This window comes from Bubalus kerabau, chromosome 4 (assembly GCF_029407905.1).
Source record: "Bubalus kerabau isolate K-KA32 ecotype Philippines breed swamp buffalo chromosome 4, PCC_UOA_SB_1v2, whole genome shotgun sequence".
In the NCBI taxonomy this organism is placed as follows: domain Eukaryota; kingdom Metazoa; phylum Chordata; class Mammalia; order Artiodactyla; family Bovidae; genus Bubalus; species Bubalus kerabau.
Window position 1 is genome coordinate 97,220,284 of NC_073627.1, and position 13,834 is coordinate 97,234,117.

Here is a 13,834-nt window from a genome sequence, read left to right on the forward strand (position 1 = left end):
ACTGATTTGAATGTCGATCACATCCCGAGAATTACCTTCACAGCAGCATCTAGACTAGCTTTTGATCAAGTATCTTGGACACTTCATGACAGATAGGGAAACAATGGAAACTGTGGCAGACTTTATTTTCTTGGGCTCCAAAATCACTGCAGATGGTGACTGCAGCCATGAAATTAAAAGATGCTTGCTCCTTGGAAGAAAAGCTATGACCAACCTAGACAGCATGTTAAAAAGCAAAGACACTACTTTACCAACAAAGGTCCATCTAGTCAAAGCTATGGTTTTTCCAGTAGTCATCCTTCTCCTCCTGTCCTCAATCGTTCCCAGTTAAGTAGACACAGAAAAGTAACTATCACAGTAGGACCTGAAATTTTGCATCTCTAGCAGGTTCTCTTCTCCAAGCATGCAATGCAAATCATTTTCTTTAACTTGACTCAGCCTACTTAAATTTTGTACCCTATCCTAGACTGATAACAGTTGTCAGGAAATTGCTATGCACTGATTGGCTTAAACCATTCAGGGTTATGTTAGGATAAATGAAAACAATGGGAATCCTTACTGATCAACCAACTGATCTGCTTATATACATGTCATATGAACTGCACTGTATTAATATAGAAAGGAGAATATAACTTTCTAGAAACTCAATATTGTGTCTTTCCTATTTGTGGAGCTCTTCTCTAGTGTTCAGGTATTTGGAAAGCCAAAGTAATAATTACTACAAAGTAATAATTGTAGGACTGAATATTCGGTATACTTTAAAACTGTGTTGGGAGGATTTTATTTTTTATGCCACATTTGTTACCAGGAAGAATTCATGTGATCATTGGGTTCCACAAAAATGGGGATCAGATAGTGTGACTGTATTTCACAATAATTTTTAATTATGGAAAATACTTAGAGACGGGGCCACGGAAAGGCCTTCTATGCAGACTTATTAAGTGTTGTAGGAAGTGGATTGCAGGAAGAAGCAATTGTTTTTACAACCTAAATCTTTCAGTTATTTAAACCATTCCTCCCAAAAGCATACTTTAAGTTACAAAATTAAGGAGCAGTTATTCAGTTGCCCAAAACAAACTACACTGAGTCAATGTGCAATTATTACTCTTTATATTGCAATATAAACAACAGTTCCTGTTAATTCATTTAAATGATGGGCTTACGTACTGTGCCTCCCTACACCACCCCAGAGAAGTATTACAGAGTCTTCTGTTTCGGGTTCACAGTTCCTCAAGGGGGTGGATATACCTGCATTCCCTTATGAGTCATAGGGGCCACAGAGAGTCAGCATCCAGGCAGTGGGATGGATCTGAAGCATGTTTCATTTTCCACATGGCAAATACTGATGGGCTGCACCTGCCTCCTGGGAGAGATGTGAAATGCAGCTGTATTGTTAAGTGTGAACACTGTCACACCAATCTCACAAAAATCACAGTTGTCTGTGATACATCCCCAGGGTATCAGTATCAGTGGGATATTTGTTCAGTGTGGCTTCTCAAGCCTCTTCCTTGTCTCTGGGGGGATATGCTCCAGGTAGTGCTGATGGTAATCTGCTAAAGCCTGCTCAGAGTGATCTTCCTTCTGGCCCTGCGAAATTCCAAGTGAGAGGACTATCTTTTTACATGGCCAATCATGGGATACTGATAATCCAAAGTAAACAACTTAGATAAGTTTAAAAATTACCTATAGTAACCTATTTAGTTGGCAATAGGCTCTTTCATCAAGGTTCTATTATAATTTCTTTCCCTACTAGCAGATCATTTCAGCCACTCTACAACTAGAAAATGTAACCACTGTGAAACTTTGAGGGGGAGGAATGAGTGCTTTATAAAGTGCAAGGAAGTCTGGGAGTCTGCCTTTCTAGTTGTCTGATAATAACGGAAGCTACCACCTATTGGATGTCTCAGAGGTCACAGACAGTGTGCTACACACTTCACATGTTTCATCTAATTGTTAATTTTACTTAATTGTTATAGACACACTGGAAGAGAAGAAACAAAATAATGGGGACATTTAGAATTGCAAAAACAAAGTACTTACTGTCATAACTGATTTGCCTTTCCTTATAAACCTATATATTACTATAATATGAGAATGGTTCAAGAGAAAACTAAATTTATTCCCATTTGGGATATTTATCTCAGTCTAACCTCTACATTTCGGAGAAGGCAATGGCAACCCACTCCGGTACTCTTGCCTGGAAAATCCCATGGATGGAGGAGCCTGGTAGGCTGCAGTCCATGGGCTCACTAAGAGTCGGACACGACTGAGCGACTTCACTTTCACTTTTTACTTTCATGCCTTGAAGAAGGCAATGGCAACCCACTCCGGTACTCTTGCCTGGAGAATCCCAGGGATGGGGGAGCCTGGTGGGCTGCCATCTATGGGGTCGCACAGAGTCGGACACGACTGAAGTGACTTAGCAGCGGCAGCAGCAACCCCTACATTTAAATCTCTTACAGACACATATGCAGACTTCTGGGTCTTCTCTCTCTTTTCTAGCTCTTCTGGTGGCTGGTGGGAAAGGGTAGGCTAGGGACTTCATGTGACCAGGAGGCTGTTGGAAAAAAGAGAGCTTAGGACCCGCTTCTCAGGTGGCGCTAGTGGAAAAGAACCTGTCTGCCAATGCAGGAGACATAAGAGATGCGGGTTAGATCCCTGGGTTGGGAAGATCCCCTGGAGGAGGGCATGGCAACCCATTCCAGTATTCTTGCCTGGATAATCCCATGGACAGAAGAGCCTGTCAGGGCTACAGTCCATAGGGTCCCAAAGAGTTGGACACAACTGAAGCGACTTAGCACACACACATGTGGTTCTTGCACATTCATTTGGATCCTGTTGTCCTGCTGACATCCAGTACTTCAATCTAAAGCTTGTTTACTCTGAGCTGTCTTTTCTCAGCCGAGTCAGGGCCATCTTGTGCTGGGGAACTTGCTTTTGTCTTGCTAGTGCTGCCTGCACCTTAGACTGAACTTGTCTGGTCTGAGATCCTTGGCTAAAGATTTTCCTCCTCTCTTTACCTCTCTTCTGACCTCCAACCTGCTCCCTCCCCCCACCCACACCTCTGCATGGATATTTTCACTAAACCACAGTATTGGTGACCTTAAGCCCTTGTATTCTTCTCTAGGGCACATGGAAACCACTGGAAAACTTTGACACTATACAGGAACCAGAATGTTCTGGCAAGCTGCCCTGGTGCTGCCACTGCTGGTTTTACTTTCCTGCAGCTGCCCTATTAGTGTATGTGTTTGGGTGTCCTGTGAAGTGGTTTCCTTCCAGAAATTTGGATATGTTGGCCCCAAGCTCCATTTCTACTCCTGACTTTCCCTTCAACCTATTTAACTTATTTGCCTGCTCTGAGATTCTTTTCATAAAAGATGAGAACACATAAATCTATTGCCTTCCTCCCCTTTCCATCTCCTTCTGACCTCTGGTAGAACTGGATTCAGTCTGCCTCCTTTTGATTCTTTGGGGCCGTATGGCCGATTTTGAATAATGGCTGCCAGTGATTTACCTCCCTGTGGTCTATGACCCTTTGCAACTGACTTTGCTGCTCCTGCCAACATGAGTCAGTTCACAGATTCTAATGTGGCCTTTGAAGCAATGAAGACAAAAGGCTAGAGAGAGTAAGCATTTACTCAGAGCCCTGTAGCTACTCAATAGTAGAGTGGAGCTTCAGCAGGAAGGGGAAGGGGGACAGATAAATTTCTTTGAAAAATCAATAATTTTATAAGGTCTAATTATTCCAGTGTTTCTCTTTTTGACTTATAGCATTTTTCTATCCACATATATTCAGTTGATGAAATGATTAATTCTCAAACCCAAGCATCTTGATTAGAGCATTAATCACCATGCAGCAAATTAGCTAAGCCTTAAGATTTAAAAAAAAAAAGTGTGTTAGTTTGTGTTGTCTATTTTTCAACCTATTGCTGCTTCTGCATGAAGAAAACAACACCTTAGGTGTGAAATATTAGCACAAAATATCACAGCATCTTGGTAAAATGTTATTTTCTACCCAAACACTTCTACCAAAGTGTTTCAGTCGACAGTTCTACTATTTAAAAAGCTCTCATCTTCCTCACTGGTTAATGTTCATAGTACTTTAGTTTTAGTCTTACAAAAAATCATGCTGTCTCTTAAGAACTCTGCTGGGTAACATGAACCTGAACACTGTTAATCCCTGGAATTGTCGATCAGAAACAGCAAATCCTTGTAATAGAAATGTCTTCATGTTACAGATATTATTTAGTTGTGGAAATTTTGCCTTTGAAATGACCATTTATATCTTTGGCTGATTAAAGAAAATTGATATACCAGTAGCACATAAAAATGCTATAAAGTAAAAGTAGAACATTTTGCATAATTAAATTTAATGTATACATTGGTAAACCATATTCACATCTTAAAAATCAAATAAATCTGATATTTTGAATTTATCTGCTAATGTAGACTTCATGTTTATTAGAAAAAATGATTTTTGTTTAAAATAGAGGAACAATAGATGTCATCTAAAGAAATAAATTCAGATTAATGAGATTATTTTATAGAATTAAATTGAAGATCATTTTATCTTATTCTGTTTGTATGCTCATATATCTCTACTGGAGAAAAACATGTGATAGTAATATTTAAAGACAGTACTTTCTTTCCTTAAGTATATTTGTTATTATAAGCTATAAATGTTTTATAAGTCTTTTTTCAGAAGAGTAAAATAAAGTTTAGAAAAAAGATGCAGAACCCTGGGTATGAAAAGATGAGTTTTGCGCCAATAAAGAATTTGTTGTGAAGTAATTTTTTGACTTTTAGTTTAAAAAGATTTACAAATTGCCCTGAGATTTTCTTTATAATAGATTGATCCTTTGAACTAGCTAAATGCTTTATGTTTGAAGGAACTCATTGTCTTTTTAAAGCCCTAAATATAGACTTCCAAGTACCCAAGTGGAGGATAATGTAATTTCTTTTATTTCATAGATTTGTAACATATTAGATGAAATAGGTCTACAGGTTTATGGAGACAATATACTTCACAGATTTAGTGTTTTGGTCTGTTCCTTATGGTTGAGATCTCCTCAGTCTCTGAAGTGGCATCTTACCATAACCTCTCAAAATATTTGTGCAGGGTGATACAGAGTTGGACTAGGAAGTTGGAATACTGGGAGTAGACAGCAAAGTAGAATTTTTTTAAAGAGGGGAGGATGCATGTTAATTCAGGAAGCTGAATTAACTGTAGAGCTGGTCCCTGGGGAGGGAAAGCAACAGTTTGAATCATTGCTGAAAGCTTGTGTCAGACCCCCTTTGTTTTTCTGTGCAATTTTGAGTTGGTCCATGGGATAGACATTAGTTACCCTCAAGCACCGGAGAAGGCAACGGCACCCCATTCCAGTATTCGTGCTTGGAAAATCTCATGGATGGAGGAGCCTGTTAGGCTGCAATCCATGGGGTCGCTAAGAGTCCGACACGACTGAGTGATTTACTTTCACTTTTCACTTTCATGCATTGGAGAAGGAAATGGCAACCCACTCCAGTGTTCTTGCCTGGAGAATCCCAGGGACGGGGGAGCCTGGTGGGCTGCCGTCTATGGGGTCGCACAGAGTCGGACACGACTGAAGTGACTTAGCATAGCATAGCATCCTCAAGCAGGTGTGATGTCAGCTGATTGGCAGCATTACATAGCATGGATAGACCTAGAGGGACAGCACTCAGGAAGATGTACCTGCTATCAGCTATCAGACACTCGAGGTCTGAGAACAGTTTTGGGTGTACAAAGAAACTGCACTTCTGGGAAGTAATAGAGGAAGAAAACCCCAACTGGTGCATTTAAAACTATCAATTCCTAAGCCCTATGCTGGTGAGGATAGGAAAATAATTTCCATCTTGATCAGGATGCATTTAGGTATTACCCCTGGTAGCTCAACTGGTAAAGAACCCTCCTGCAATGCAGGAGAACTTGGTTCAATCCCTGGGTTGGGAAGATCCCCTGGAGAAGGGAACCACTACCCACTCCAGTATTTTGGCCTGGAGAATTACATGGATTGTATAGTCCATGGGGTCGCAAAGGGTCAGACATGACTGAATGACTTTCACTTCACTTCTTAGCTTACAGATTGAAGCTAACAGTGTTTATTCTTGAAATAGGGCTGTGAGAGAAAGGGTAACCTTATCTGTGGCTCATAGGGATGGGGCTATTGGAAAATTGAGAGATTTAAGAAGGAAAAGTTTGCTTCCCTTAAGTTCATCCTCCAAAATTGCAGCCTACTCAGAAGTAGAGACACATTGGCACTCAAATTACAGCTTCTTTTTTTTTTTTAAATGGTATTGCTACCCTAAAGATAGAAACTCACTATGAGTCTGAAGAGATACTCATTCTACAAAGTATCCCTCGAATTTTTAAATAAAAGTCCATATGTGCAACCCTGATGAATTATTTGCTAGATAATTCTGGGAAATTTTTGTAACTAAGTTTTACCTTTGTTAGATATAGTTTATATCTATATAAAGTTGAGCTTTAATAACTTTTATGAACTAAATTATATTGACACACTGACTAGCTTTATAATTTCATGAGGCTTTAGCTTTGTTTGATTGTCCTCAGATGCATGTGGACTTTTGCTAGTTTCACTTACACCTGCACTGGACTTCTCTCTACTTTTGTCTGTTGTTGTTCATGTCTGACTTCTTGGACTGCAGGACGCCAGGCTTTTGTGACCTCCACTATCTCCCAGAGTTTGCTCAAGTTCATGTCCATTGAGTCGGTGATGCTATCTAACCAGCTTATCCTCTGCTGCCCTCTTCTCATTTTGCCTTCCATCTTTCTCAGCATCAGGGTCTTTTCCAATGAGTTGGCTTTTTGAATCAGGTGGCCTAAGTATTGGAGCTTCAGCTTTAGCATCTCTCTACTTACCTGAAATATTTTTGAATTTTCTTGAATAAAAGAAGATTTTGAATTTGCAACTGGAAAACTCAGATCATCATTTTTCCTTAAAATCATATTTTCAACACTGAATATTTAAAAAGCAAAGCATTGTATACCATTTAAAGAAAGATCCATCTTTTATTATAAAGTTGAGATTGTATTGAGTATACCACTTCAAATACTTAGTATTTCCTCCACATACTATACAAATACAGTTGATTCTTATTATTCCTAGGTTTCATATTTGCAAATTTACTACAAGTTAAAATTTATTTATGACCCCACGGTCAATACTGGTAGTGTGTCCGTGGTCATTCCATGAACAAGCTCAGAGCAGGGAAAATGAGTCACTAAATAGTGCACACCTTCCCAGCTCAGGTTGAAAAAGATGATGCACGGCCTTCTTGTTTTAGTGCTAATATTGTAAGCAACTTCTTTTGGCCATCTCTTTAGTGTATGTTTTGCATTTCTATACTTTGTCTTGGTAATTATGTTACTTAAAATGGCCACTGATTACAGTGCTGAAATGCTGTCTAGTGTTCCTGAATGCAAGAAGGCTGAAACCTGCCTAAAGGAGAAAATATGTGTGTTAAATAAGCTTTGTTCAGGGATAACATAGTGCCATGAGTCCAATGGTAGTGAAACAGCAATATATAGTAAACAAGGTGTCTAGTTGGTGCTAGTAGTAAAGAATCTGCCTGCCAATGCAGGACGCATAAGAGATGCAGGTTAGATCCTTGGGTTGGGAAGATCCCCTGGAGGAGGGCATGGCAACCCACTCCAGTATTCTTGCCTGGAAAATCCCATGGACAGAGGAGCCTGGCGGATTATATTCCATAGAGTCCAAAAGAGTTGGATACAACTGAAGCAACTTAACAGGCATAATTGAAAATACACATAAAGATATGTATTGTCTTATTAAAATGTGATCAGAGGGAAGTCAACACAACGTTTTAAAACAATTTCCCTCCAATTAAAAGATAAATTAAAAAAAAAAATTAAAAACAATGTGACCAGAAGTTGGCAAAAACCTAATCCTGCATTTCCCCTAGAAACAACAGATCAGCTGTTGCCAATTCAGTATTCAGAGCACCTTGATGAACTTCCTTTGATGATTTTCCTCTAAGAAGAGCATGTGTATCAACACCCAGCTATTCCCAGATTGTTTCTGTTTATCCAAACAAATACCACACAGTCTTACATGTCTTACCATACTCAAGCTGTTAACCTTGGTATCTAACTCCGTCATTCCCCAGATGCCCTGACACTGTGTTGGGGCTCCATTTAAGAAAATCACCCATCACTTTTGTTTGCTTTTAGCTGACACCAGATGTATCTTTCCTTAGTGCACTATGGGAAAAAGATAATTAAAACCTCTAGGCTTAATGACCTACCTCCTAAGAACCTGACAATTTGTAATTCCTATTTCTAATTAGGGTTAAGGAAGTTGGTTCAATTGCTTGGATATCTCTGTTTTTGAGATGGAAACTGAATGGGTTTTAAAGAAGTGTATCAGTTGCCTTTGGCTGGCTCCCTAGGGACAAAATCAGAGTTGAACTTTTGGAGAGACCCCAGGGTTTGTCACCATCTGCAGGGACTATTTGCATTTTTCTTAAGTAAATCACACTCTTAAATCAACAGGGAAATGGCTTCAGTGTTCTTCAGTTCCTATTAACTGCAGCTAGAACTCCTAGAAATACAAAAATCACTTGAAGATCAGATTAGTATCCTACAAAGGGACTGGAAATGGGTGATTTCAAGTTTAATGGGGCATTGGCTTTTATGGAGTCCTGTCTGCTAGCCTAAATTCTGTATAGAGATTATTTTATTTAATCCACACAGGAATCTGATGAGGTAGATACTATCATTAATTTAATTTCTTCACCTCAGGAAACTGAGTCTTACAGAGGTTCAGAAGTTTGTGTAAGGTCGTGGAGCCAAGCAGTCAGGATTGAAATGCCCACAGCCCAGCTCTGCAGCTGGCATTTTTCACTACAACAGCCTCATTCTCTACTGCTTCACTTATACAGACTCTTCCCAAATGTATTGAGCCCCAAATTTCTCACACAGTTATAAAAATATAAGGCCAGATTAACATTAACCTGAATGATAACATCATGACAGGTGGGCAATTCTAAAGCACATTTTAAAAGAAATAAATGCTTCCAAGGGAGGTCAGTGCCTTGCTCACCAATCCTTCATTTTCCCTTATCAGCCAGCACCAAGTGATTAACTTGAAGTCAAAAGTCCTTCCTTGAAGCTTGTCCTCAATCTCTGGGCTGGCTCAGTTTCAAAGCTACACAGGGCTGCTTATCGTTACCAGATGGCTATCTTTTCTCTGACTCAGCTGCACTGGGTTTGTTCACCCTATTTAGGCTATTTAAAGACAGTGAAAAGGATGGCTGTATTTTTCTTTTCAAGTCCTGAGAGACCCTGCATACGTTCTTGAGCATCCTCAGGAGAAAAAAAAAAAAAAAAAGTTCCTATCAAGGACATCTTGCTACAGAGGACATTAAACATCTGTGAGTTTTTCCCACCAATCTGAAAATCTGTCCACTTCACACTCATTTATCGCCACTGTCCCAACAGATAATTCAAAATGGAGAAAGGAGCAGTCAAAACATACAGAATATCTTTTCCCATCTCTATCTGCCTATAACTATGCTTTCAATTTATAAATGGCCTCAGAATTCCCAGACTTATTTTCTTAAAGGATTCACACTTCTTATGGGGGCCAGTAAATCTTCACAAAATGAACTAGAGAACTAATTTTAGTAGGGTACTGAGAAAAATAAGCGTTTTGTTATTCATTGAATCAGTTCTTAGAACTTAAAAGCACAGCTATGAATTTTGTGATTTTTCACTGATTCTGCAGGAAAATACCTTTCCAAAAGCTAGAGAGAATGACAATGAGAGAACAAGTAAAGAACTATCATCATCATAATAGTAGCCACATAATAACCTCTTCCTCTGTGCCAGGTACAGTGTTTGACTTTGTGTACATCATCTTAGGTATAGCTTTCTAGCTGGGCCTGAAGAAGACTCTGGAGGGTCTCAAGGTTCCAGTTTTTGAAAAGCTTGTTTAAGAACAAGAACAGAAAATGATGTATAGAAGCAAACATTTAGATTGAGAAAAGTTATCAAAATAAATTAGAGATTCTTAACTCACAAATATAGACATTACAAAATCCACAAAAACAGTGTTTTAAAATATTAATTACTGGACACACTTGTAATTTTTTTGCCCTTTTTTCTTTGATGGAACACTGATGTCCTCATATGAAATGATGCCGTACTGTCTTTTATCTGTAGGAAAAAAATGGAAATATGCCTACTATAAGATTTTAAATAGGTTTATCACTTTGATGTAATAATAGGTTTATAAATAGACTGAGAGCTTCCTGAATTTGGGGGATGACTGCGCTATTTTGATTCTGGGCAGCTAGAATAGTGAGTGATATATAAAATGCATTTAAGTTTGTTGAATAAAGAAGTAATTCAGCTATGGAGAAGGGTTAGGGTAAAAGATGATACAGTTTAACTGGGAAATTTACTACTTCAGATGTTAGGAAATGTGTCTCCCTCTTGTCCATGGAATGCACAGGAATTCCTAATGAAGCCTCCTTCATGCTCAGCCTAAGCTCTCCTGAACCAATTGATATTTGTTGACCCGGATGTGCTGTGTGACTCTTTATTACTGTTTTAGATGAAAATACATAATGAGTACAAGTTTCTAGGATCTAACAAGGAGGCACGACAAGACAAATGCTGCAATGTGTTCTATTCTCAGGATACCCGCTCTAGTCTAATCACCCCAATCATCTTCCTTGGCATCAGCTCAATGGTCTTTGCCAATTACCATTAACATACGTTTTTTCTGAACCCCTACAGAATCCATCCCGGCAATGTGAGAAATAAAGGAAAATAAAAAGAAAACACATTTTGTAAGATAAAAGGTTTTCCTTTTTTCCTTTTAAATAAAATGAGCTGGGAAGAGGCAAAGAGCTTTTATGATTCAGTAATGGCCAAGATATGATACTCTCTAGCTCACAAATCAAAGAGCCTCAAGCTGCAAAAGCTTCAATTTTGAACAGAACAGCTCAGGGCCAGGAAAAATGTCATCCCTTTTATAGGTTCAACAAAATTCTTCTGTTTTTCATCTTGCAACACAGGCATTAGATCAGCTCTTCAAGTCCCTGGGATGTCAGGAATACTGACTTGTGTGCACTTTCTAAAACACAGGGTCGAGTGCAAATAAATGCTACAGAAGAAGAGGAAATAACAGTAGAGAAACCCAAAATGTCTGAGTAAAATCTTGACTGGAGGAATGTCATGTCGAGTTCTTTGGTGTCACATAAATACCCCCTAAGTCTTATCAACATGTGCACTTTCACTAATGAGAGTGGCCAGCTTAGAAGACAGTGGATTCTGTAGGCAACGTCATGTTACAGACTGTTCTTAGTCACATTGAAAATTTGGGACTGAAGGATAAAACTGGCTCTGAAGGTTTATTATGGAGAACAAAATGTTTAAAAGAAAGAGCAAGCTCTGAACTTAACCTAAACTTCTTATCCACTTATGTTTTCTGACTTCCATAATGATACTTCAAGGCTGACATCCCTAAGTCTACATTTAAAGAATTTCCTCTTATTATTCAACTAGTTTTAAGTTATAATAGTCCTCTGTTTCAATTTTTCCACTATAAAGTTTTATTTTTACATTAAAAAAAAACACTAGAATGGCATTGAAACATGTAAAATATCATGTATGAAACGAGTTGCCAGTCCAGGTTTGATGCACGATACTGGATGCTTGGGGCTGGTGCACTGGGACGACCCAGAGGGATGGAATGGGGAGGGAGGAGGGAGGAGGGTTCAGGATGGGGAACACATGTATACCTGTGGCGGATTCATTTTGATATTTGGCAAAACTAATACAGTTATGTAAAGTTTAAAAATAAAATAAAATTAAAAAAATTAAAAAAAAAAAAAAAACACTAGAACTAAGGAGAATTAGGTACTACTTTGGAAAGGAATAGTGCAGTGTTTAACGTTTTTGCTGTTGTTCACTCGCTCAATCGTGTCTGACTCTTTGTGACCCCATGGACTGCAGCCTGCCATGTTTCCCTGTTCTTCACTATCTCCTGGAGTTTGCTCAAACTTATGTCTCTTGAATCAGCGATGCCATCTAACCATATCTTCCTCTGTTGTCCCCCCATCCTCCTGCCTTCAGTCTTTCCCAGCATCAGGGTCTTTTCCAATGAGTTGGCTCTTTGGATCAGATGGCCAAAGTACTGGAGCTTCAGCTTCAGCATCAGTGCTTCCAATGAATATTCAGAATTGATTTCCTTTAGGATTAAGTGGTTTGATCTCCTTGCTGTCCAAGGGATTCTCAAGAATCTTCTCTGGCACCACATTTCGAAAGCATCAATTCTTTGGCATTCAGCCTTGTTTATGGTCCAACTCTCACATTTGTACATGACTACTGGAAGAACCATAGCTTTGACTGTATGGACCCTTGTTGAAAAAGTAATGTCTCTGCTTTTTAATATGCTGTCTAGGTTTGTCATAGCTTTTCTTCCAAGGAGCATCTTTTAACTTTATGGCTGCAGTCACTGTCCACAGTAATTTTGGAGCCCAAGAAAGTAAAGTCTGTTACTGTTTCCTTCCCCTCCTCCTCCCCATATCTATCTATCTTTCCTTCCAAGGAGTAGGCATCTTTTAATTTCATGGCTGCAGTCACTGTCTGAAGTGATTTTGGAGCCCAAGAAAATAAAATCTGTCACTGCTTCCACTTTTCCCTCATCTATTTTCTATGAAGTGAAGGGATGGGATGCCATAATCTTAGTTTTTTGAAAGTTGAGTTTTAAGCCAGCCTTTATACTCTCCTCTTTCACTTTCATCAAGAGGCTCTTTACTTCTTCACTTTCTGCCATTAGGGTGGTGTCATCTAGATATATGAGGTTATTGGTATTTCTCCTGGCAATCTTGAATCCAGCTTGAGCTTCATTTAACCTTTAGGCCCAATATGAAGGAAGTAGATATACCTTATTCACAGTCAATTGCTTATTTATTCATTTCACAAATGTTTATTGAGTACCTATTTCCCACTATGTACACAATCTGTACAAGATGGCTAACAAACACATGAAAAGATGCTCAACATCACTCATTATCAGAGAAATGCAAATCAAAACCACTATGAGGTACCATTTCACACCAGTCAGAATGGCTGTGATCCAAAAGTCTACAAGCAATAAATGCTGGAGAGGGTGTGGAGAAAAGGGAACCCTCTTACACTGTTGGTGGGAATGCAAACTAGTACAGCCACTATGGAGAACAGTGTGGAGATTCCTTAAAAAACTGGAAATAGAACTGCCTTATGATCCAGCAATCCCACTGCTGGGCATACACACTGAGGAAACCAGAAGGGAAAGAGACACGTGTACCCCAATGTTGATCGCAGCACTGTTTATAATAGCCAAGACATGGAAGCAACCTAGATGTCCATCAGCAGATGAATGGATAAGAAAGCTGTGGTACATATACACAATGGAGTATTATTCAGCCATTAAAAAGAATACATTTGAATCAGTTCTGATGAGGTAGATGAAACTGGAGCCTATTATACAGAGTGAAGTAAGCCAGAAAGAAAAACACCAATACAGTATACTAATGCATATATATGGAATTTAGAAAGATGGTAACAATAACCCTGTGTATGAGATAGCAAAAGAGACACTGATGTATAGATCAGTCTTATGGACTCTGTGGGAGAGGGAGAGGGTGGGGAGATTTGGGAGAATGGCATTGAAACATGTATAATATCATGTATGAAACGAGTCGCCAGTCCAGGTTCGATGCACGATACTGGATGCTTGGGGCTGGTGCACTGGGACGACCCAGAGGGAGGGTATGGGGA